At 42.9% G+C, this 27,625-nt stretch overlaps 1 protein-coding gene across 4 annotated transcripts in view; it reads left to right on the forward strand.

The window, feature by feature from the left end:
* The window catches only part of dlgap2a (discs, large (Drosophila) homolog-associated protein 2a), a 155,854-nt gene that overhangs the window by 13,533 nt on the left and 114,696 nt on the right, over positions 1 to 27,625 (forward strand). The gene's annotated exons all lie outside the window — the stretch shown is intronic.

Consider the following 27,625-nt stretch of genomic DNA (forward strand, 5'->3'; position numbering starts at 1 on the left):
CATACCCTTCCCAGCTGTGAGACACATGCTGAAGAGGGAGCAAGGGCACAGCAACCTTGGCGATAAACAGAGACTTGTTATGAGTTTTAAGTACTGGAGCCTGCAAACTTGAGTTATAAGTGATAACTGTGAGGCATCTCAGGGCGTGAAATTAATGTTTGATGGGGCATATAGGCCAGATCATCTGCACTTAAGCAGATAAGGAACTTGACAAATCCTGTAAATCAATAGTTTTACTGGTATTTTGAGCAGAAAAGTTCTGTAAGCCAGTCTTGAGCCAAATTTCCAATCCAATCCACTTTATTCATCTCTCTGTTTAAAGGGTGCCAGATGGGTGGGGCTTCCTGTTACGGAACAATCCTCATTTTGTGCCACACGAGTTTAATCAGCAACAGAAAAGTGCGTGAAGAGATTTACAAATGTCAGCTCAAGTTTTTCCGGAATATTTTACAGGACTTAATTTTCCAGCAGGAGGAGTAGCTGTGTGTTTAGTTAAGGTGGCTTGCAATCAGTGCATGAATATGGAGGACCCAGGGGTGCACCTCGTGGCTGGCCTTAGAACAAGGTGTTCTGACGGAGTGGACACTTATTAAATGACCTTATGAGAACCTTATGAATATGGATGTGTGAAGCTCTGAAACAAACTTTTCCAAAGATATTTTAGAGTTGGCTCTAGTCTTCCTTCATGATGTTTGTGTGTGTGTACATTAGTGTGTAGGCTATATTGAGTGCATTTCATTTTGAAAAATAATGTTCCTTCCTGAAAATGCCTTTATTCTTTGCGCTGTCAAGAAGACACAGTCCGTGGCACAGGCTTCTTTTGAATACTCAGCAGCGGCGCATCAGCAAACCTGTGATGTTGTCAAACTGCTTCCACCAAAGTTCAGAGATCATCATTCAGCCGCTGGTTCCATCTCAAATAGAATTCAGAGCTTTCGCTGAGCAACTTCAGGAAGGCACAGCTGCTAACAACCTCAGTGCCCCCAGTAGTTTCTGTGTTTATTACGTCTACCTTGGCATCCTGTCTCCATGGCAACACAGCGTGTGGTGTCAATAGATGCAAAGACTGCATTATGTCCATTTTTAATAAGCGTTACCTCTCCCTACTGATTGGATGATGCACGGCTGTTGTGGTGCATATGCTGAATGGATGGCATAAATTCACACCGCTGCTGGAGGAGGATGCTCATCTCTGAGTACAGTAGTGTTGAGTCATGCCTGAGTCTGCCTAGGGAGAGACACGAGTTGAAAATTTACTGTAGGGCTTGAGGAAAGAGAGAGCAGAGCAGAGAGCGGAATATCTGGAAAAATGATGAAACGCGAGTAAGATTAGAGGAGACTTTGAAAGTAATGGCCATGAAAAGATTGGTATCTCAAAAGATTGGTGAATATGACTAAAACGCGTGTGTGCATGCATGCGTGCGTGTGCACGTCCATGTCTGTGTGCATGTGCTCTGCTCTGCTGTGCTCCATCGAGCGAAGGGCGCCCTCTCCTGGGCAGTTTCTCACAAATCCATCTCCTCCTCAGAAACACCGCCTTGGTCTGCTCCCCACTCCCCTTTCTCAGATTTGAAGCCTTGTGCATAGAAACTGGCGGGATGAGGCTTATCATAATCTTGCACTCTCACTGTTATCAGTGCGTCTCTCTGCTTCTAATGTACCCCATAAGCGGAACCCTTTGTGCTGATGAGCACTCAGCATTTCTATGCCACACAACACACTGACTGTTTCTATTTATAGACACTAATTAACGTGTGACTATTTCACCATTCTGTTGCCATTTTTCATGACCATGCTGCCATCTTATTATCATCTCCTCCTATCTGCAGCTCAGAGCCACTCTCCTATATTTGCATTTTGGAAAAATTTAACTGGTAAGCTCCAGTTATGTAATTCAATGGAACCCAAAATCTGACTTTTTGAAGATTCGTATGATAGTAAGCACATATTCACATTGTTTCACTGAATGAGCAGCAGGGCAGATTTGAATAGATTTAAAGTTACAATGTCTCACAATACTAATGCCAGAAAAACTTATGAAAGATAAAATATTTCAGTAAGTCTAGCACCAAATATGAGTGTTATCATCATGTCAGTGACATTTAGATATCATAAAGCTCAAAGATAAGAAACTCATTTTGAATAATGTATTTGAATATATTTCTTAGATGTCAACAGACATGTAACAAACTTATTATCTTATTGTACACTACAGTGTAGTGTGCTAGCTTAAGTGCTAGCACAGTAGTTGTTGGGATACACTAACCAAAATATTGTCTCTAATTAGCTAACTTTCCACTCCTGCTGTGTGTTTTCCGTCAACTTAAAGAGGAAGGGTTGGTCCGAGGACAGGTTTCCATGGAAACAAGTTGACCAGAAGGACTCGGAGGGGACGAGACGTTAGTTGGAAAGCAACAGACGTTTCTGAGAGATGAAAATCACAACACAGTATTGGGGAATTGCTCTGTAAAGTCCTCTTAAGACCCTCTAACATTTCATGTTTTGGAACTTTTTAAACTCTGTCTGAAAAAGTTCCTGTTGTGTCCTCATCCAGAGACAGCTGAAGTCTCACGGCTCCTGTCTTTACCTTACTTAGCCTGAGTCACAGCACGTCCATCTTAATGCTTCATATCTCCTGCCCGAGCCGCCCCGTCCCACTGTGAATCTCACCAGCATGGGAGTGAATCAGCTGCTGCTCTATTAACCTGAGTAATTAACGGGCGAGCTGTCGTTGTCCCTCTGAGTGTGTCCAGCCTGCCTTTGTGGATGCATGTACACACACATTGTACACAGACACATATTTTTTATGAACACACGCGCACTCACTCAGTCAGTGCGCACGAGCACGCTTGATATCAATCTAAAGCGAGACAACCAGGGAGAGCCTGTCTCTTTCTGATAGCTCTCAGAGGCCTCAGATGCCAACTCCATGTACTCTTCATACATCCAGAGAAAAAGAGAGAGACTTTATTAAAAAGATACAAAGCACAAGTAAGATTTATGCACTGCATGAGTTAAAGAGCAAAAAAAAAAAAAGAAAAAAGATGTGTGAATCTGCATGACGATGGTGAAAAACAAGACAGAGGGATGAGAGAATGAGTGAGAGCTGACTGAGGAAAGTGAGGCGATGGAGTGGATGTGTGTGTGCTGGAGGCCCTCAGGAGCACTCCTCATGTCTGCTAAACTCTCCACTGCTGTAGTTGATAATAAGTCCCGCACTATCTCTCCGCCTCAGCCTTCCCTACTTTCTCCTGTTACTCTGTACCCTCGACAGTCGCTCCCCCCCACCCCCACCCGCCGCTCTCTCCTCCTCTGCACTCCCTGCAGCAGCACCAAGGCGTACCCACTGAACTGTTACAAGAGTGGATAGCTCTGAAACATGGCCTCTTCCTCCAGGCCTCTGTCTCTGTGCAACCGGACTGCTGCAGCAACAAATTGATTGTAAACAAATATGACACTGGAGCATAATGGATTAGAGGGAAAGTAAGCCGTACTTTTTGAACGGTGATCTCTGAAGAGGACATGCAGGTCAAGGTGCAGCTGAATATTCATGATACAGTGCTTGGAGACATTTTGCGAGCACTGAATATAGGTTGAGATAAGCAGCTGTTGGTAAATCGAGTCATGGAAGTTGATTGTGTTCACCTGTTGTGTCTGCTGGCAGGTGAGGCCACTTGCTGCTGTTGATAGCAACATCTAACTAGCCTTTAATGACTACCCTTACCCACATTTTCAGAAGAGATGTTTTAATGCAAGACTTTTAGAATTACAAGAAGAAAGGTGGAGCTTTGGAAATAGAAGAGCTACGGCACAAGGTCTCACTGCTGAAATATTTATTAAATCAAAGTGCCTGTCTATCTGACCTTCGTCAGGTGTACCTGTTGACACTGATATTTAATAAATGTTTCAGCAGCGTGTGAGACAGTGTGCACAAGTTCTTCTCATTATTTTCAGATTTACAGGAACAGCCACTATACACATTTATATACAAACGTAAATGTGGAAAATACAAAATGTGGAGGGTAATGATGTGCTGCAGCAGGAGGCATGGGCTGACGGCTGCTGGTGGTTGTAGAGTAAACACACAGTTGCAGTTCAGTGCGCCCACCAGTTTTATCTGAAAAACATGTAAAAAAGAAGAAAGGTTAGGTTTTGTCTCAGTGCATCAACACAATATCATTTCGTACAGTTGATTTAGCCAACCGTTGCCTTATGAACACCACAATTCTCCGACATTAGCTTGCGATTAGCATTTTCAGCTTCCAACAACGCAGTAACTGAGTCTTTAACTGCCGCTGCGCCAGAGAAAGCTGGCCTGTGACTGGCCTGAAAATGCTGCAAGGACTCAACCAATCAGAAATGTTCAGCACTGCAAGGCACACCTCCAAAGTTCTTGTACTTCTGGAAAGTACTACCCTCCCAAGCAGGGCAGGGACTTTTTTTGAGGGTAAAACAATGTAACCTCTGTCACTTAATTCAGACCTGGTTCCTGTGGTGGAAACATTCCTCCAAAGGTTCCCTTTACCTGTGGAAATATTCATCCAAATGTTCCCTGTACCTGCGGAAAGTTCCTGCGGTGATAATGTGACGTTATAGACAGATTTACCTTGATGCTTGCCAAGGTGAGGTAGCTGAGAAAGATTGTTTGGTTTGGGCTGTATGTGATGGCAACAGACAAGTTATCTCAACGTGTTGCTCGCTGATTAATGTTTATTAGCATTTGTTAGCTGGTGATGTCATAGACTTGACCCGACTGTATATATCTTGCTATGGAGGCCTGTGTTGAGTGTCTGAGTGCAGGTAATGAGAGGGGTGGTTCTGTGACACTTGAACGTACTGTTTAGGCTTTTTTGGTGTTGTGGGCCAACTCAACGATACACCAGGTCCTGAGAGGGTGACTACCTGCTGAACCTGAGGGTGTGCCTATTTATCAGACAAGTGGAACTATAGACAGTGATGGTGGCTGGAGGACTGAGTGGGAAATGGCATTCAGATTAAACTTCCCATCAAGCCAGCTGGGCCAGCCACCATCATTTTGCCTAAGCAGATACAATGTAGATATAAAGACCTGATTAAGCAGTCAAGTATCTGCTCTTTGCCTGGGCGAGTGTAGGATTAAAGGGCAGTGGAAAGGTACTGTCAGGATGAGAGTGAAGGGTGACCTGTTACACGACTCAGTAGATTTATGACGGCACAGCCTGACACCTACAGGGACAAAACATCATTTAATATTAATACTGGGCTTCCACAGAAATCCTCACCCAGCTCATTTCACCATGTATATTGATCACTGTGAATCTGAGAAAATCCCATTTCTGTAGTGTCATCCAAAAGTGTTGTACTCTAGGTGTGTGCGTGTGTGAGTGCCCTACACACTTACCTGCCCATGAACGTGTGAGCGTGTGCTTCATCTCTCTGTGGGGACTCCTGTCACTGAACTACACAGTGTCTGACTGGAGGACAGCTGGTCTCTGTGGACGGTCTGTCTCAGCTTGTCCCTGACATAATGAGCGAGCTGGGAGTAAGCTTTGATTAAACGCTGAGTCACTCCATCCCAAGCTGCTCATTAATGGATGAATGACGGTGGCAGGAAGGGAAAGAAATGGGAGATGGTCCCATTTTTGTCGCTGTGTTGACAAACCTTTAAATTCCCTTTATTTCTTTCTAACTTGTAATTTCAGGAGGAAGTATGCAAGCTAATTCATATTCTTTTCCTTACTCCATCATTTAATCAGCACACACATACACACACTCACTCATCAGCAGACAATCTGTTCACAGCCTGTACGTCTCTACTAATGGCAAAAATAGATGGTCCATTTCGCTCCTTTTGGTACCTGATTTTAATTTAGTTTTAGTCTTTTCATGAAAATGTTGATTAGTTGTGGTCAACAAAAACTAAAGACAGTTCAGTTTTTCCTTGTTTTTTTTTTTGGTCTCATTTTTGTCTTGCATTTAAAATTTTTATGTCTCGTGAGCATTTTTAGGCTGCAGCTGTCACCATCTTTGTTGTGTACTGTTGCCACGGTTACGGGTGTTGTCGATCACAAGGTCAGTGGAAAAGGCATGTATTCACACACGCTGTGTCCATTTCACTCTGCCCTGCAATAATAGCAGACTGACTGCCGTCTGTACACCCAGCTATCTTTATAAACTCTGGCTGTTTGAACAGCAGCTCATCCAGAAACTCGCTTGTCCACTAAAATACTGTTCACTGTCTGGGATTAGCCTGAGAGAGGGCAGAACATCTTTAGCAAACATCGGATTTAGATGGTTGTCCATCGGCATTTATCCTGGAATATTCCTCCTGATAGCAATGAAAGTAACAGTAATGTTACTGATAATGTTACATTAGCTTAGCGTTTTGTATATGTTGGCATGCAGGCTTCAGTTTCTCCCAGTGATGAGATGAGAAGATATTGGTGTGTGACACATTTCTCACACAGTCTGCCTCTAAAGATGTCAACTCCTGTTTCCAATGCAAGAATGAACCTTTGATCTCAACTAAGAACAAACTCAATCTGTTGAGGAAGATGCTTTGGAAAGCCACTGAATGGCCTTTGTTTTGAGACAGCTTTGCCAACTACTGTTTCAAGGTCAAGAGTGAACCTTCAATCTCAATATAGTTGTTTGTTGCAGCCTAACATGGCAGCTTGTAGGTGGTGCACATAGGATGTAGACATGTTTTTGGTATTCTTTCCTCCCTTGGTCAAACTTTTCTATTAGTTTACAGTAATATCTGCAAACCATGTGAAGCCCCTCGATGTTTAGCCCCATTTTACATGAACAACTGTGTCTTGGCCTTTGTTTTGCACCAGTCCAGCAGACATCATATAAACACTGATAGCAGTATATGTTGGCATAGGCTGCCAATTCACTATATATGATAGTCTGGTTTGGTCATTACTATCTTAGTTAATTATTGTTTTAGTGATGGTTCTGGGAGTGAAAGAGAGTGATGGGTGTGTCCATTGTCTTTCCTTGAAGAAACTAAGGGGGAACTGCAGCCCACTACCTGCATGTTAATACTATTTGCCTCCGTGGGATAGCTAGATAAAATTGAGGTTGCAAGGTGACAGAGAAGGGTGATTGTAAAAGCTCATCTGAAATCTGTAGAGCGGTTGACCAGCTAGATTGTCCAAACAAAGTCAGCCAGTATTTGTGCTCTTGTGGGTGTGCGCTCCAAGGTGATAGTGAGAAACAGCGAGCTGTCTGCTACGCTCTAATGGTCTCAAGTGTCAGACTTTGTGTCGAAACTGGCCGCAGACTTTGTCTCACAGTTTGTGTGTGTGTCATCCAAAACGATTGGACATGTCTGAAATAGTTTCTGTCAAAATGAAGAAGTTGGAGTCTTTGCTGTTAAGTAAATTGAGTCTTGGGATGTGGTCTGTTTACTTCACACACACACACACACTGACCGGGGATTCCTGGGAACATTTGCTCGGGCCTGTGGATATTCATGCATTGCATCAAATCAACCTCATGGGATGGTGCATATGTGGTTACTTTTTCACCCTGAGGTTGCTCATGTGAAAAGCTGCCTCATGTAGCCTTATGGCAAGTTTACATCCCAAATCCACCGCTCCTCCTCTCCACCTCCCCTCCTCTCTCCCTTTCAATTCCTCTGTAGCCCGTCCCGTTGTTGTACCCGATGTTCTGAACATGTTTCTCCCACTGCAGCAATTACACTAAAGTGACACCATTCATTTCAGCCCTCATTATTACCACTGCGGCTATGCTGAATAATGGCACCCATTTGGCAGCCTGGAGCTTTCCGACACCTGACAAGGACAGTCTAACCGAGCTCCACCTGTGTGTCTGAACAGGCTGCAGGCGAGCAGTTGTTGTCTTTCTCTCTTTTATGCGCACCACTTTTTATTTGTCTCGTCTCATCACATTTATCATCGCGTGCCCACCTTTGCCGACACGTGCGCACACACACATTCAGATGTGTCCAGTGCCATCGCTGTATAAGCGTAAGTGTAATGAAAAAACAATGTCAATGCAAACATCTGTCTTACTGTTTGCACTGTCAGATGTCCAGGTACTTAGAGGGAGGTGGTTTTTCACTTCTGACTGAAGGAAACATTTTTTTCTACCTGTCACCCTGCTTGTTGTCTTTTTAGTATTTACCACAGGTCAAATTTAGTTTTTTTGTGCTGTTGCTGTGACAGATTAGAGTGACCATGTCTAGAAACAATATCAGTTTGTTTTCAGAGGAAGTGACATTATCAGTGGAGGGGCTGTAGCCGGTGGAACAGCGACTGGCTGTCTGGAGAAGCTAGCTGTGATTTGATTAGGCAGGATCACAGCCACAATAAATACAAGGCAGTGAGACAAATACCAACAAGCTGCTACGTTATGACTCATTCTCTGTTTTAATGAAGAACAAAGACGGGACAAATTTAGGGTTGTATCCAGCAATTATTTTCATGATAACATCAATCTGCCCATTGTGTTCTTGATTCATTGATTGGTTGTTTTGTCTGTAAAGTGCCAGAAAATAGTCCAAACCCCAAAGATATTTAGTTCACAGTGATAGAAAACAGGGAAAAAACAGCAAATCTTCACTCTGGAGAAACTGAAGCAAATATCTGGCCTGAAAAATGACTCAAATGATTAATCAGTTATCAAAATAGTTGCCTATTTCTGTTGATTGACTTATCAAATAATCAACTAATCATTTCAGCTCTTGAAGTTCAGTACAGCTCTGGAGTAATACATGCTATGTATGCTGCACAGCATCTGAATCTCAATTTAATGTCAATAAATCATTAAAGAGGGGATTTTTATAGTTTTTAAAAACATACACATTCTGCAGTTGTGTGTGTGTGTGTGTGTGTGTGTGTGTGTGTGGGGGGGGGGGGGGGGGGGGGGGTTCTTTTATTTGCAAAGGCGTATCAAGAACACCATGAATAATGCAAACACCCGCACAGAAATCAAACACGGAAAATGCTTTATATCATTTCATGAGACGTGAATGCAAACTTACGGGGAGACGCTCATGTTCAAACACTTCGGACTCAATGAAGCTTGATTTGCTTTATTTATTGTCCTCCGTTGTTCCCACCTTTGCAAGTAGAAATCTCAGGGCTTCTTTCAGAGATTTCAAATGACATTTTGTATTGAAAAGAGCATTTGTTGACGTGTTCACTTGAGCGAGCAGCTGCTGAAACCAGTTTTGTGTGGGATGCTTGGGTGACTCTTTATGTCCATTTCGGATGTGTGTTTGGTATCACTGCTCCTGTTTAGTATTGCAATCAGGCTCAATCCTGTGGGGAAGATTTCTCTGCAACACTTCGTAAAACTGCTACTGTTTGGTTGCAAATGATTGCATTGTGGGGTTTTTTTCTTTTTACATTTTACATAGCATGAAATCCGGGTTGTACTTTGGGTTTTTGAAAACTTTCTTTTGTTTGACTTCTATCTGTCAGTAACCTTTCATACTGGTCTGGACCGTGTTCTGCTCTGCCATCTGCACTTGCCACTCTCTGCTGCTTCTTTTGCCTTCCTGATCTCTTCGCCCATAAGGTTTTCTTTGGGTTTGTGCATCAAGGCGCCCGTCTCCACCAGGCATCCAAACCACATGCTCTTACAACTCTCCCGTCCAGCCAAACGCCATTTGTTGAATGTAATTGAATGTGTTTATGCCTGGAGGAACCGGCAGATCAAGGCTGTTCCTCCACTGCTCATCCTTCAAAATGATAATCAGGAAAGCAGCATGGAAATCGTCCCTCACACTGTTTAACATTCTTTTGGCCGATGGTAAACCAAAATGAAACATGCGTGGACAGATACTTCGCCCATCTCTCCCTTTCAAGGACACAGAAAGTGAGACATCAGCTGTAGCTCTCTTTGAAGTTCCGACTGACTCAGGTTTTTATTCTGGGGAGCGTTTGTTAAAGAATTTCTCATATTTTTCTTGATGTGTCATCAGTTACTTCTCTTTGTCAGTGGGACTCGTTATTTCTGGAGTGACCTGCCTCTTCTGTTTTCTCTTTCTGTCACATTGCTGCACACAAATTGGCATTTGTGCTTCTTTCCTGAAGTCTTCTGCAAACCCCTTTATCAAGTTCACAGGTGGAGTGGGTTGTCAGTGAGTCAAAGTGTTTTTTTCTTAACTGAACCAGTTGTTTCAGCTGGAGCTGAGCTATGTAGGGAACAGGCCTGTAGCTGCTGTTGAGGACACCGAGGTCTTGTCCTCAGTATTTTTTCAGTGGGACATTATATCCATCATGATGTCTTATTTATTATGATAAGTGACACAGCACAGCAGCAGCTTTGAATACACAGTTAGCCTACCATGCTGCAGTCATGCCATCTTTAATCGCCTGTTCCAAGAGTCGCCATTGCACGATCATATCCAGGCGATGGCCAAGAGTGGCCAACCCCATTATCCCAGCGTGTGATTGGCTGTCTGCCCAGTGAGGGGCAGGACCTTAGTTCAAACTGTTTGACGTGTATTTTTGAATGTGCACTGTTTTCTTTAGTATGTGGCCATCTTTTGGAGGTGCAGTTTCTTTTTGAGGACTGAAAGAATGAAGCATCTAAGCTTTATTATCAGATTGTCTGTGGTGCCGCGCTGATAGAAGGACAATTCATCTTTTGAATAAGACGGGGATGTAAGACTCTTTCAGATACTGTTATGTCAGTAATTAAAGTAGATATGACAAATAGTAAATGGATGCTATTCTGGTGCGTGCGTGCGTGCGTGCGTGCGTGCGTGCGTGCGTGCGTGCGTGCGTGTGTGTGTGTTTTCTTGTGCACATTTTTCATCCGTCAAAAAAAGTCTGCCCACCACAAACCCAAGTGGGCCGAGGACTCATAACCTCAGTTTTTCTAAAATCGGCCAGCGTCACCTTTGATGCGTCTGCAGTGACATCCTGTCCTCCCGATTACACCTCTTCCAGCCAGAGTCAGACCTCCAACCAGGCAGAGGGTAGAAGATGACCAGTGTCATCCTCGTTCCACGGCTCGCTGGGATGATTCACTGCTCAGGGTTAAAGTTAAGCATGTGCAAGAGAAACGAGAAAAGAGGAGAGCAAGGAGAGAGACGGGGGAATTGAAGGATTTAAACAGCCTAAATGCCAAGACCACACTTAAGAATTTAAGCCAAATCGTCAGTTCCTGAAGATATAAAAATGCAAAGTCCTATTTTTTGTCTTTTTGATATTTTTTGAGGCACTGTCTTAAAATCTTTGATATACTTATTTAATCATGGAAAATATTTAAAACGTCTGTGATTTCATGTCAGGCAGCAGCATTATCCTGTAGTGTTGACATTCTCCATTAATGTTCCGCAGTCGCCTCTGAACACTGCAGATCAGAGAACTGAATTTGGCGTCTTAAATGAGAGAAATGCATTAGAATTGTGAGCGACAATCATTTTAAGGGTCAATTTAGGTTTGCAAGAAATCCGTTGACATTTCGGGAAATGATGTTATAGTAAATTATTTCCTGTCCAGTTGGGGTGACTTCCTGTGGGGCAATACACACATAACTCCTCATAAAATCTCAGCTTGTCATTTTAACATTTTTATTTGTGTACATATTAAACAAACAAGATATAACAAGACTTGAAACAGTATGAAGTTAAAGCCTCTCCTGACTTCAACTTCATGTTCAATGGACTGATAGATTGGTGTTGATATTCTAATTGAACCTTCTGTAGAAAGAGAATAGGCACATTTCCCAAAATATTAAACTATTCATTTAAAATTCTAAGCAAAACATCTTTTGGATTAATATTATACAGTCAGTGGTTTTATTTATTATATATATATGACTGCATTATTTCATTTATTACTTCATTGTTTCAAAACCCTGCTATGCTACTGATGAGAAGCATCAAACCTGTCATAATGGTAGTAAGAGCAAAGCATTAGAGGCAAAATCAGCTAAATTTCCCATCAAATTGAACTCTCATGGATGACTGCCAGATCACACCAAAAGCTCGGCCTGGACCTCATTTCTTACAGAATGAAATGAAATATATCTCACTGTTCTGTAATCTAACATTCAGAAGACCAAAGTAGATACAAGAGTCGATAATCGAAATGTCAGGATTATGATTTATCACCTTTTTATTGCTTCGCTGAGGACACGGAGGTGATGGACACCAGCTGCTGTGTTCCATGCCCTCAGTGCTTCAGAGGCCTCATTGAACCTGCATTTGAAAGTAAATCTACTACAGCACACGATGGTTTATTGATACAGAGTTTATTTGGAGAATATTACAGAGCAGAAAGTTCCAGTCCTTTACTGCTGTGATACGACAGATGTTTGACAATGGGCTTTCATTCCCTCAGTCCAAACTCACTGTGAAGGACCCCTGCTGGGACAAGTGGATGAACAAGCAAAACATCTACTGAAGGGTTTTTCATATTATGACGACTGCAGAAAGTGAGACAGGCATGCGGTGTCAAAAGAAGTTGGACGTTCTGCATTCAAGACAAGAGTAACACCTGGGAGGAGGACAGTCATGTGGATGGAAGGATGGCGGAGAACTGTCAGTCAAGGTGAAATCACCAAGAAAGTCAGCACATGACATGATAAACTGAACAAGTACAATTAGCATGATGAACTAAAAACCAGAAGTTAAAACAATATGCAGTTAGCATGCAGTTTTTTTTTTGTTTGTTTTTTTTTTAGTCACTGGTTTTCAGTTTCAACTTTCTGTTGCTGTTTTGCTGTGAGAGGAGGGGTTTGAGTGTGATTGACATATCTGCCTACTAATGAGAAAACATCACTCCTCTGGACCTGAGATCTGCTCTGAAGAAGCCCGAAACTCCAAAACCACAATGTCCTCTGCATCTTGACCTGGAAGTCAAATTGAATTCAGTTAATTTTTTCAATGGAGACTATTTAAAGCGCATGACAACTTCAGATGGGAACAAAAACAACAAACTAAAAAAAAAATCAGAAAACATTTTTTCTTTGCAATTACCTTTGAAACTCTAAATTGCTATTACAGTATACTGACCGTATGACTCTGTCTTATTTTTCAGGTTTCTATAGGTTAACCTTCATCGAGCAGACAAAAGCTTTCAATGGCGACTTGGTCAAGACAAGAACGATAAAATACATTAGAGGCTAGCAGCTTTAATTCTCAGTCCTTCAGATAAAAGGCTTAGACTTGACTCAATCAAGGTCACCAGAAGGTTCAAATAAAAGGGCAGGAAGTCTTGATTTCTGTAGCCTCCCTGTGCAGAATTTGAAAACTTTGTGTAACACTGAAGTAAACACTGTTCGTTTTCAATCACCTTAAAATTAACACGTCGGTTAATCCTTTGTATTAACTTTACAATGAGTGGAACTCACAGAGCAAATACATAAGTACTGCACAGCACGCTTCTCCAATGATTTTATTTGTCACTTGGCACAGTAAAATTACTCTGTTTCAAGTTTTTTAGAGACTAGACTGCAACACAGATAGCAAACCAGGATCCACCTCAACAGAGAGGAGTAAACCAGTGATGAAGGCCCACTGCTGCATATTCTGCTCAGACGCCACACTCTCTGTTTCAGGGATGACGATATCAAGATCAATTCCAATGACTTTGGTGATTCCATAGCTTTTCCTTTTGCAACAGGATGGGGTTGACATTTTGTTTTTTTGTGAACTATCTTAGGAACAATTGAATGGATCACTTTGGATGCAGATGTTCACAGTCCTCAGGGAATGAATTGTAATAACTTTGATTCGCTGACCTTTCATCTCGCACCATCATTAGATCAAAATTCCAATTTGTCCAGTACTTCGGTTTAATACCTGCAAAACTAATGACATCTCAGCCAGCCTCAGCTGCACCTGTCATCACATCACAACCGCACTTAACAAATGTTGGCAAGCTAACATGCTAAACTAAGATAGTGTGCACAGTAAACTCTGTCTTCTCAACATGCTAGTATTGTCACTGTGAACATGTTAGCATTTAGCTAGCATGGCTCTAGACTGTTATTTGTACATTTAAAGTTGCTCAAGTGTTCAAGTGCTGTTACCAAAGTTATATAAGGGAATGTTATCTTAAAATGATATTATGACCAAAATCTGGTGCCTCATGATGAGCTGAGAGGAACCATTCGAGTTCTGCCGTTCATGAAGGACCACATTTACCTTGTTTACCTTGCAAGGACCAGAAACGTAAAGTTACCTTATTACAAATGACGCCGGCCTGAGCGTAGAAACAAATATTGGTTTTCTGGGCCGAGCAGAGGAAGAGCTTGTGAAAGCAGCTCTTCTCCTAAAGCAATAAAGGCCAGACAGTCATGAAGACAGATGGAGGTTATCTCACCCATCTAGCGTGTCCGACGGCGCAGGCCCAGATAGGGCCCTGCTGGGATCACCACGGGGGAATCTCACACAGGGCTCTCATTAAGACGGCAGTAATGGTGTTTCACCATCACACACCTGCCTCAGCAAAATGTGGCGGGGATTTGAGAGAGGGAGACACAGTCCATTAGTGTTGATCCACAGCTTTTGTTTGCCTGCTGCGCTGCATCATAGCCAATCAGTGTATTACACTCAGTAGCTATATACACTGCCATATGTTTAAGATTATCGACAGATGAAGCTTATACATCAGTGTGCCCAAGTGGTGTGGTGACATCTTGAGGGAGCATCTGCATAAAGGATGCTAATAACACTTCCCTGTTAATGGCAGCAAATGGCTCATGCATCATACTGTATGGAAAGTCGACTGTGTTCAGCGTCGACAGGCAGTACGTCCAACCTGGGGGATTGATGGCTCTTGGTTTGGACTGCGCAGACAACAGACAGCCTGGCATATGGATGCCATCATAATCAAAAGCTACGGTGTGAGAGACGAAAGTGATTGAGGATCGAGTGGTGAATGTGAATACGGACGACAAGCTGAGCATTCGTTTAACGTTCTCCTGCGTCACCAAAGATTCACCTATAGCTAGTGTAGAGCTACTTTTATAATTACGCTTTGTGAGTGTGTTTTTTTTCTTAAATTGACAAATATCCCTTTTCTGCAGTCCTTGCATTTCTCTATTCATGAAGCATCTACGTCTATTCAATTTTCTGCACCACCAACCCATACATTATTACACTATTACAAGTTCTGCTCATGCCTACTTTCATCAGAGAGTGACATCTTATCTCAGGCCTCTATTTTCAGTCTACGTGACATGGATTATGTAATTCTACAGCCTGTCATCGTCAGCTCTGAGACAGTTTGAATTTAGCGTTTTTAATCACTTTGCAGCCTTGCCTCACTTCGAGCAGCAGTGACAACAGTTAAGAATCCCTCTGCTTGTATAGCTTGTGTCTTTGCTGTATGTGTCTGTGGCTGGAGCTGTCTCACGCCAGCGCTGGCCACAGTCAGCTTTGATAGTGCTTCAAAGCATTTAGGACGGTAGTGGAATGTACAACAGTACGTTAAATATTGATAGGCTTGTCTGAAAATGTTGCCCGGGTCCAGTGTTGGAATCAATATGCGAAATCCTGCTTAGCTGTTCTTCAGTTCAGATGAAAAAGGAGTGGATGTACTGCAACTGATGGCACCCCCCGCGCCACTGAATTAACAAATGACTCAGGATGCCTCGGGAGGCTCGCACAGTGTTTAGTTGTGTGTTGTGTGTGTGTGTGTGTGAATACATGTATTTCTGGGAATTGTATCGCTACAACAACCATGAATGCCCTTGAAAAAGTTGGGGACATTTTACCTCTTGGCTTTGGTCTGGAAACAACCGTCTTCTACTTTAGATCAAAGTGGAGTTCTGGGCAGTGAGGTAATGTTATGTTTAAGGTATTGAATGTGTTTGTGTTTTACAGTCGCAGAGCACACTGTTTCACTCTATTTGTGTCTGTAAGAATGCACAGAGTGCTGTGTGCACCACTCTTCTCTACCCTCACCAATAGGAGATGAATTTCTGAGTGAGACCATGAGATGGTGCTGTGTGCCTAAATTGGGCGTCTTTTCTGTAGGAAAAAACACATCATGTCATAACACATGGTGCAAATATCATCACTAATCTCCAACTCGTGTTCAGTATTGCTGACTGATGCTCTGAACTTTATGACTTTAATACTTTTGTGCATCTGAGGCTGCTGGTGATGACGTTGCTGCAGGTGAAGGACTCTGCAAGGGTGAAGGGAACTGCAGCTTTGAAAAACCTCTTTTACCCACTTCTTTCCTCTTCAGACCCATAATAAGATTCACCTATACTGCTTAGCATTCACCTATCGTGCACTGTGAGTCAGCTTATCTTTAGTGCACGACTGAGAGGGTGAATCTCCGGCTGCAGCGAACAGGCCTTTGCAATAGATTTACATCACTTTCTCACGGCACGGAGCACTGGGGAGGAAACAGCACTGGGATATGGGCTAGTAGAGCGGACCAGGGACCCGTGAAGCATTCAATCTGTGTGCCATCACAACGCATCAGCTCAGCACCTCAGTCCTGCTACCAGCCTGCACGCACACAGAAGACTATTTGGAGAGGTTTTCGCAGCCTGCCTAAACACTGCAAGGTCAACAGTGGCGGAATAGGAGGCAGAATTTAAACAGGCTGCCAGTTCAGAGTGAAGGCTCAGAGGATGATTGAAATAAGGCAGGAGGGGCGACGGGAGTGCAGGATCGTACTTCGCTGCAGGCTTGTTTTGGGTGGATTTTCTGTATGTGACTTAGATCAGTAATTAACAGGTCACAGGCCACATTCTTTATATTGTATAGCTGCTAATGATGAGCGTTCCTGCATAATATTCACTGGGCCATATTTATTATTCATCCTGTTTTGACCACACATTACAATTTCCAATGTTGCTGCACCTGACCACACAAAATTGTGGCAATTAATCATTTCAGGGACACCTTTTATTACCGTCAAGCAGTGGCAAGACGTGACCCGAGTCAGCATATATCGATGAAAGTCCATTTGAATACTTTAATTATTAATAAGCCATTTTACACCTAAGCTCTGGAGCTGGGGATTTCCTTGCTGAAAAGAACAGAGGCCAGAGTGTAACAGTGTAGAAGCTCCAGGTAATTAGAGGATGCAGGCTGACTAGCACCGCTGTGTCTGCAGCCTTTACAGATTTCTTTCCTCAGATTTACCTGAGGCAAAAAAAAAAAAAAACATTTTGTTTTCTCACTGATAAGAGGAACACGGATGTTTTCTGATTTAATCCCGTAGGCTTATCTCCCTATACCAATCAGGTGTTGTATTGTCTGCCCCTGGTGTTGGAATTCGGTGAAATTGCTGAGGTGTGGAGAGTTATTCCAGGAAAAATAGTTTGCAGACACAGACTCACACATCATCTCCAGCCAGTTTTTGTAATGGAACAAGCCTCCATGCGGGGGGAACATGAGGATGCTGGAGATGACTGTAGCTGCCATTCATCCATGCTGGCCAGAGGCCCAGCGAGGAAGGGGGACAAGGGATGAAAAGTGCTGGCTTGGCTGCGTGTGTTTTCGGGAGGAAGAAGAAGAGGAGCTGTCTGGCTCGGTGCTGTAGATCTATTTCTTCTGGGAGGAATGATAAAAAACAACGCCTTTCACCGTGTGATACACCTCAGTAATGAGCCAGGGCCAAAACCCATTTCCAAATCACTGCTTTTTACCAGGACCTCTTCTACTTTTCATCTTATCTACCACTTCCTTACCCTCAGCCCCCTCGATTTTTTTCCTCCCCTGAATGATTTACACATATGCTGCCACTCAACTGTCCCTTTTCCCATTTAGATAGTTCTGCCGTGTTTTGATACACGCACTGAAGGGAGCTCGGCGCAAAGACATCCCAGATTTTGTCACACTTTGACAATGTTTGTAAAATTCATCCATAATGCATGCTGAGGCTTCCAAATGTATGAGCCTCCTGCTTTGTTCCTCTAAACTTTCTCTTACTTTCATGTCATTTTATGCCAACTTCTTTCCTCATGGGGGAGCTGTGATCTCTTATTCCAAGTCACGTTAGAATAAAGTACCACTATCCTGGTGCCTTGCACACGGCACACACTCACACGTTGCTCACATATATCACACTTGACCCCTGGAGGAAAATCTTAATTGCAGGAGAGTGATCTTTTGACCGCTTGTCTTTGTTTTTTTTTTGACAGCGCCAGCAGTGTGTGGCAGATAAAGTGGCCCCGTTATCACATCCGGCTAAAATTTGAAATTGAAAGATTATAGTAAAGTCCTAGCAGAGTGGCTGTCCTCTCCACTGCTATTTTGTGGATTTCAGCATCCCTCTGACTTTGGCTCGGCCGAGGGAAACGTGTCTCCACTGCAGATATAAAGGCTTTTTGCTTTGGAAATCACTGGTGTTACAGTTTTGTGTGGATGAATAGCATGTGTGCACTCCTGTTTGTGCATCACCTCACGTTCAGTTTACACTCTGCTTTGAAGATCGCAGTTCAACTCCTTGCCCTCAGTTCCCAAGAGCTTCAGAGAGATGAATCCTTTGCTTAACAGTAGACTCGGCCAGAACTCTGACAAAAATGGTCCGGTGTGTCGTAATATTGTCGGAGTCGTGCTGTCTGGTTTGCCTGTTGCCATTTGGGCTGTGAGTTGAACAGGCGGATCGGCATGAGAGCACAGGCTGAAGAGAGAGAGAGAGAGAGAGAGAGAGAGAGAGAGAGAGAGAGAGAGTTTGCAGGGAAGAAGAGGATGAGGAAAGACAGACTGTGTGGAGGAAGGCAGGTCTCTCAGGCACAGCCCAGTGTGTGGGACGGTAGCTGGGAGAACAGGCTGATTCAGTGACTGAGCAGCAATGCAGGGCCACATTCATGTATGAGCACAGATTTTCAACGACCATTGAAACCAGCACTAGGGATCCTGAAGCCACTGATACTGGAAGAAGAAGAAGAAAAAGAAAAAAAAACAACATGGCACACGATGCACAGTAAATTTTCCAAATATTTTAGTACTGAAAAGGCCATTTTACAGCTGAAAAATAAACTAACAGCAAACATAAGAGTCTATTTTAAACTGTAAACTTCACCAAGTCTTCAGTTCGTATCAGTTAATATAAAAAAAAAAAACAACAGAGTTGAGATAAGAAAACTAAGGATCAGGCAGAAAACTTTTGTACTATATAATGTAATAAACATTAAATGAAGTCGCGTTTGGTGTCAGCAACCTTGTTAAATGAATATTAAATGAATTATCCTGTCACCACTGATAAATGTGTCTTTATATATTCATTTCGCTGTCATTTACTGGTGCTCTTTTGTTTCTGTTTCTGTGATGCAAGATACAGGAAAGCTTTTACCATCCATTATTCATATCAACAAAGTAATCTCCAGTGAAAAAAGGCCTTTGCAGAGCATATCTCTCATGTTCAGGGCGCTCGTGTTCCAAAGAAATGCGGCAAAAGTGCCCTTGTGGATGCCCCTGTGGTTGATGAAAAAACATAAAATGCCCTCTACTGCGGCCCAGTCTGCAAGAAACTGTGAAGAAGTGCCCTCTGGGGTGACTTCCAGTGGAGACAACATGATGCGGTGCCACGTAGGCTGGAAAATCACTTGGCCTCTACGTGCCTGTAAATGGTTAAATGGTTTTTATTCCAGAGTTGTGGTAGTTATACTTTAAAATCTGAGCCACATGATGACTGTTCAAATCTCTGGAACCTTTTCACCATAAATGCATCATGACTTTCTGCACACTGGTGCCCCACCGCTTGCAGCTGTTTTTTGTTGTTGTTGTTGTTGTTGCCTCTGTCCCTCAGACAGCCTCAGTTTTTTGTTAGTTAGTGCCCAAAATTATTCCGATAATATTCCATCTGATATATCGGTCAGGCTCTGGTGGAGACAGTTTAACCTGGATTATTCATTAGTGAAACCATAAAAATGTCATAATGACATAAAAGAATCATAAAGGCTTCGCTTGAGCGTTAAAGACAGAATATTCAGGCCATTTAAACTTTGAAATCTTTCTCGATGAGCGTGCGTAGCATGACGTCCGCCACAGGGTGTGTGTTTGCGATCCGCTGTGCGCATCATGTTGGAGAGCTCGCGAGGCAACATCTGCCGTGTTGACTGAGAAACCGCAGTGGCGGAGTGAAGCTGTGGAGCTGTGCCTCAGAAAGTGCAGATACTGGCAGAGGAGGGAATTAGCAGCGAGTTGATGACAGTCGGCTCTCTTCTCCTCTGTCCTCATTCACCCCCGTGAAGCGCTGCATTATTGATAAAACTCAGGGTGAATTCACAGGGCTTCCCCCGTTCTCAAGGCTGACTTTTCACACAGTTGAGTCCTATTAATGGGAGAGGCTAGAGGTAATGCACTTATATATGGTGCCAGCGCGGAGGACGTATGAATCATACAACTGGCGCAGGGCATTGTTTGTGTGTTTGTTAAAGCAGCAGAGTAGTTGTGAGAATGGCCTTATTTTGTGCACTTCTTTGTTCCTTAATCTCCCCTTCACAGTTGTTTATCTGTAATGTATTCTAATGACAGCTCCTTCAGCCTTTTTTGACTTTCTTTCCCTTTCTTGTGGTGCAGAAAGGGAATATTAAAGCTCATGTACACTTTGAAGAAGATGAATTTCAAAGATGAGCCGTCACAAACTCTATGTCAGATTGCCATTGAATAATGGATAAACAGTAGCATACTGATATTCAGTTTCTGATCTTTCTTTCTTTCCTTTTCTGAGGTATCTAGAAACACACAGGGGTTATTATGCATTAGTTGCATATACAGTGGAAAGAGGATAACAGTTTTCTACATTGGTGGTCCCCAGATGATGAACCCTGATGACTCCCGTCATCCCCTCACTTTTACTTCAGCACCATCATACCTGAGTAGCTCCATCATGTTAGCATTGTCACTGTGACCCTGTTAGCATGCTGACATTTGCATTTAGCGCAACCTCATGGGTCTTCATCTTGTTTACCAAGCCATAACTGACCCTCGCATACCCACAGTGCACTCCAAATTCACACCTATCACAACAAGTATCAACCTTATTACTCACGAGCTTCTGTCTCTTGTTTTCTCCTTGTCACTCTTTTACTCTCTCTATGAGACCCCCTGAGTCTTCCTGGCCAGCGTCTGTCCGGTTCCTGGTGCAGGTTCAGGGTTATCCTCAGCCAGACTGCTTGGTCTCACATGACCAAATCCAGCATAATCTTGGAAGGTCTGAGATGTTGGGTGTGGGAAATTAAGTGTCAACTCAAACCAGCATGCCCATCCCTGAGAGTGTAGCGGCGAGGACTTCTCCTTTGCTAACTCAAAGCACAACAGCTCCTCTGTCATTGTAAACCTTGCTCTCTGTCTCGTCATGTATTCACATTGTCGAACTTGGTTCCTTATATAAAATAACTCTCGTTTTATGTCATACTTTACCTAAAAAAGCAGAGCAGTGGAGGAAAAATGTTCTTTTTCCTCTCTTATGGCTCAGTGCACATGTACCGGTAATTGTATTATAAAGTAGAAGCCTACTACTCCATCACTGTCATACCCGTAATCACAGTAAATAAGCCCCCCGTGGCTATGATCGCTGTATGAAATACTCCAAATATCCAGCAGTTTGCTAGATGCAGGCTTAGCTTGATGACTTAGTGTTTCTTTAGCCTCTAGACGTAAGACTTAAAGAATCAGCAGAGATTACAATCAAAACTTTTTAGGAAAGCCCCAGAGGTTATTTACAAAGCTGTAGAAATATTGTACGTCCCTCCGGAATAGACTTGTGTGCTTCGGAAAGGATAACAGCAAAAGCACAAAAGCCTGCTGGAATATGAGTTTGTATTCTGATGCTGATTTCCGTCCTCGCATCAAATGCTGTCATCTTTCCCATGAAGCAAATGAACTCAGCACTGAGCTTGGCGTATTAACAACCCATTTGTATGCTGCACGTCGCCTCGCCAAATCATTTTTCTGTTTTGATTTTAGCATTGTTTATTCCCCATACTTAACAAAGCAGCAAATTCATTTTTTGACATTAGTCAGCATATAATTTGAGTGTTTTGCACCGCTACAATTTGACTCAACGGCGCTTGCTACAAAAAAAAAATGTGTGCTTTTGTATTTCTCTGTGTGTGTACAGTCTGAATTCTCACAGTAAGAGAGATCACCTGCTGTTTCATGTTTACTAGCATGATCCTTCTGTCACTCTGTGCTATGCTGCTGGTAATACTCAACAAGTGGGCAAATATACACAAGATTTACCATGATGATAGCAGGAGGAATGATGTCTGCATGTTACAGCGCAGGATTATGTGGCTCAATCTAGAAAGACAAGGGATTTTTTCAACGCTGCCTGTCACGTGGCTACCAAGAGAGCCTTGTTTCTCCTTCAATATGCTGTGTTCAGCAAGCAGGGAGGTGATATTTTGCACCCAAAGACATAAATAGATCTTATGGAGGACCAGTATTATAATGTCGTTATCCCACTCAGTATAATTAATTTCCCTTGTCAAGATCTGAGAGGGAGCTTAATTCTATAAACACAAACACAGAGATACACATCATATTAACATAAATCCAGCTCATGGGAAAACACGTGTGTTTGTGTGTGTATTCCTCTGTTGCCGTCGGTCCAGCTGGCATTTTACCTCTCCGTTTCTGCCTTTGAAATCGTGCGGAGGGGAGCCGAGGGAATAGAAGGCTCACGCGTGCACACCTCAGCTCAGCTCGGGAGCTCACCTTGTTTTCATTTTTTTTTCTCAGTGAATATCAACAGCTGACCCCTAATCTGACTGTGTGTCGCAGCGCCAGATGCAGGGCCGCACATGTGGAAGCAGCATTTTCTGCAAGAGAGCCTGTGAAATGAGACAGTCGCGTGCTAATTACCAGAAGCTAATTACTGCTCTGATAGGAATCTTTCACCTTATTGGATGCAGAGAAGTGAGAACAAATCCAGAAAGGTTTCAGTTTTTTCAGAGTGTAAATCCGCTGTTCGATCCTTTTTTCTTTGATTTCAAATATAGTTCTGCGTGCTCTTGCAGCATTTTAGCTCCGTACGTGGCATTGCAGTGCTGTTGGAACATAATAGGTATCCAATAACACATTGACTGTTTTGTCCTCCTTACTATAGTTACCGTTGCTATGCCTGTCAGGTTTTTCACTGTCAAACAGTAGGTATGCGGTTACAATGTTAAAGGGCAGATGTACCAATCAAAATGGGTCCGTGATTTCAGAAAGAGGCAGACAAAAGAAGGCCTTGCATCACAAACCATCAGGAACATTGGTTTTGAAGGCTGAAATCACAAGTGTCACAAGCAGTCTCAGCTGTAGCTGGATATCTAAAGAAAGCTAGTTTGAAGCATGTTCTCCAGCTGACTTTTGAACATTTCAAGTTCTTTTAAAATGAGAACCCTGTAAAGACATCTTTTGAGGCTTAAGCTACGTGGGCAAAAAGTCAGCATCCTCACCACCTTATGTACGATCCACGCAAAACAGCGTTGCTGTTATTTTGTGCTAGTTAGCCCTGGTATTATTAGGATGTGCGAGTGACTTCTGTGACTTATTTGATGAATTATTTGTGTCCATTTTTGTAAGACCAGGCTGTCTTAATTCATTCTGTTCATTCATCTGGGGTGTTCTGTGTTCAAGACTTCGGACCTGTAATAGAAAGACCACGTCTGATTCGGCCTTTATTGAGCTCACTACACTTCTTCCCATCTGAAGGAGGTAGTTCACTCTCATTACAATGTATGCAGAAGAAGCCCTGCCTGCGAACATAAAGCGATATTGAATTTCATTGTAAGCACTATTATTCTTTATCCAGCGCCTTCTTTTCATTAACTCCAGCTCTGCTTCCACAAACACTACCACATCTTGGGCAGTGCAATAATCACCATTGCTCACTCTCTAATGCATCTCATTTCCCTTTTCTCTTTCCATGTGAAATTATTTGTCTCTGACACCCCGTCCAGGAACAGAATAACACCTGCCGACTGAATTTTCGTCACCATCACCACGTCCTTTCCCAAGGTTTGTGTCAGATTAGGGAGAAGTAATTGGTGACACTGTGTCATTGAAAGCGCACATTTTGCGCCTCCAGTCTTGCAGATGACAAAGTGGCCTTCTGAGAGTTTGTAGGAGTTACAAATGTACCTGGCATGGCTGTGTGTATGTGCTGGAATGCTGTTTCACAGTATCACAGCTCAGATGCCTTGAGATTTATTTTACTTAGTCCCTTTCGTATGTATAGAAGCATTAGTTTCTAATTTCAGAAGGTCAGCTCCATGGAAACCATGTGACTGTCTAAATGCCATCAATGTGGCTAACAGGTAAGACAGTCACTTAAAATAGCACGTCACATTATATGCACATGGCCCTGGTGCAGCAATCCGCCGTATATGAGAAGTTTTCATGAGTAAAATACTATTTTATTTGCCAAATTTCAATTTACGGTGCACTGAGAGAACAAACCAACTCAGAGATACGATGATATGAGTGGAAATAGGAGACTATAAACAGAAAGCAAGCACTCAGACGTTGTTTTTACGCCTTTATTAGAGCGTTAACAGCACAGAGATGACATTAAAGGAGGGGCCTGTGGATGAGTCATGGAACTACCCCGGCTGAACTTGGACCAGACACTTTGTGGTTCATGGACTCTGCCTTAAACCCCCATTGTAACCTTGGCTTGTTGTTTTTCTAATGACCTTCAGAACCTTTTGAACTGATCTGAATTGTACTCTTGGGCAATTTTAAGTCCCAGAGTACAGTTGTAAGTAACAGAACAGTTTGTGGCATTCACAAAATAGTTCAGAATTTCTATTTACCATAATTGAAAAGTCAAGGCCATTTTAGTTTTTGATGATTTAAAATGTCAAGGCAATGAACTTCATCAGACTGTCCGTTTTTGTCCCAGCACCCAGAATGCCAAGTATCTATTTCAATCCACCGTCAATGTGAACGAGCATTGCTGTGTCAAGCTGCAGCGTGGAGGACAACGGGGCAGCGCAGATGGTCGTACTTCACTCTGTGCACGTCTGAGCTGAAGAAAGCATTTTTTTTCCGTTGAGCCATAAAATTGAGAAAGACAAAACACAGCTAACACAACTCTAATTACACTTCAGTGGTGGAATAATGAGGCCTTGCGTGCATGCATTTATTGTTTCATTTCCTGCCATCTTTTATACACAGAAGATTAACTGGTGTGACCTCAGCAGTAAAATGGCTGTCGAATGAGAAACTTTTCCCGAATGTGCTGACCGTTTATCATATTTTTGATGATGCCACAGGGGAGGAGCCGGCACCGCCCCTGATTTACACCTTTGATGTCTCCTGGCTGTAAACATTCACCCTCCGCCACAGTGTTTTAAAGAACTAATGATTTAGATGAATCAGAGACAAACTGCTGAAGGTCTTCTTTCCGCTGGGCCACTGCCACAAAGCAGCCTGCTGAGTCAGGACTCTGAATAGGCAAACACATCATTTACAAAGCTCATCACATCATTTACAAAGCTCATCACAAACTGCACGAGACGCAGGCCTCGAGATGGATGTCCTCCTCTGATCGAGCAGTCCGGAGTGAGATGGACATTATGCTGCGATGTTTTTTACAGCGCTGCGAGTATTAGGCAGGACTGTTCACGGCCAGTCCCTTAATGTGGTGAAATAAAGTCTTCTACAAAAGAAGGGGGCTTTAAAGAAGGAATGATTAAATTGGAGACACTTATCATTGTCACGTCAAAGACAACAGTCAAACAGAGGGACGAAATGAGGTTTTATTCTGCTGCAATTTAGCTCACATCAAATCAAACGGCAGCTTTAAGGAGCTAAGACAGACGGTGACCACAGGTGGAGAAATGTAATTGGAGTGTCGAACTTTTCCGTTTTAACAATACAACACCAAACACAACAATTTCCAATCTCAACTGTCAGAGCAGGGAGAAATAGCGCCAAGTTGGCACAATTTGAAAAGATTGATCGCTCCAAGAAGATTGTTATGGAGAGAGAAGAGGCTGAAAAACGAACGCAGCGTGGAAGAAATATGAAAACAGTTTGCGAAAATTGCTCAGACATTAGTTTCCAGCGTTTTCCTGGTGACATCTGTGTGTGTTTGCATGTGTGTTTTACCTCTTTATTATGCACTTGCAGTTGGAGGGCTTTCGCTCACCTATTTGTCTTAGTTGGGTGTGTTATTACCTTCGGGAAAATCCATCACACTGCTTAATTCAGCCAAGTAATCACCTGCTCAGAGTCATTTCTCGTGCTTTCCTAAACTGCAAACATAACGACTTGGCATATTTAGCACGTTGTTTTTCTTAGCCCTTAACCAGGTGTCATTCATCAAACCCTCTGATAACCCAGTCGATGCGCAGGCAGCTGGGGATATGAATGAGGGTACGACATGAAAAATACATGTGGGCGATTCGCGGCGCTTTGCGGCTCACCCTTCTCATAGCCTGAGGATGCTGTGAATATGACAGACCTCTCCAGACGCCGTCAGTCCACTGACAGGCTCCTGTATCTTTTAAAACTGCTGTAAATGATTCAAACACTCTGTAGCTGCTTTATTCCCCAGTGTAGCACGACTGGCTCAGACGTGGATCGATGCCCCGCGCTGTAATGTAGATGTATTAGCGGGTTGTGATGTTTGTGTGCGAGGAATCCTTGTGAGTACTGCAGGTGAGATCACCTTGAACAACTACAACAGTGTATTAGCCAATGGATATGGTGGTTACATAACATATAAACACACACACACACACACACACACACACACACACACACACACACACACCATTTGCAGTACACAAACCAGAAACAAAACGTAACGGTAAATGAGATCAGAGAAAGCAGATAAACTAGGAGAGCTATTATCCCAGCTCCAAGCAGAGCCAGATATGCCAGGAATATAGACACAGTATTAAATTAACTCTGGATTTGATTTGTATGATAGACTTAGATATTTCCTCTTGGATACATTTAATGTCACAGTGGTTGAACAGTTTTGACATTGTGCAGGCAACGCGCGCTCCTGCCACTGATACAGTGCAGTGTCAGAGTAATGCATGTGTTGTGTTGGCTGGGTTCGTTTGGGATGTTGGATGGAGCTGCAAAACAATAGGTTTCGAGTTGCATTGCTAAGGAAGCTGAGAAGAGCCGCGCTTGCAATTCATTTTTTCAATGTCATTATCTCATGATCACAAGCTAATTATTTCGTTATCTCAAAATAACAAAAGGCTGATTTCTCCAGATAACAAGATAATTTATCACAAGAAAAACGACTTTTCTCCGCTTCAGCCGGCAGCTGCTCCAATAAAGCCTGTAATGCCGTGGTCTGGGTGAATACTCGACTCTGATTGGCTGCAGGATGTCCATTAATTCCTGATAATGGACACATGCTAAGTAGTTCATCGTTCTTAATTAATGAATTAGCCTTTATCTAAAATTAATAACCATCGCAACAGGGATGCAGCCAGAGCCTCCGTTTAATATTTGTTGCAATATGTTAACAAACCTACATCTGATTGCAAGTACCATCAACATTTCTTTCATCCTATTTGGAGAATATGCCAACTTTGATGACTGGGATGCTGCAGGGATGGCATGCAAGGAGAAACTGAAAAGGGAAAAAGCAGTGTGCAGTCCATCACTGCCACAGGATGGTGACTGCTACACACATGCTGCAGGAAGTACACTGCCCCTCTGAACTTACTGACACTTTGTATCACATAAGAAATCATCCCATTCGCTGTTCAGCTA

The sequence above is a fragment of the Chaetodon auriga genome, chromosome 14, assembly GCF_051107435.1.
Source record: "Chaetodon auriga isolate fChaAug3 chromosome 14, fChaAug3.hap1, whole genome shotgun sequence".
Taxonomy (NCBI): Eukaryota; Metazoa; Chordata; class Actinopteri; order Chaetodontiformes; family Chaetodontidae; genus Chaetodon; species Chaetodon auriga.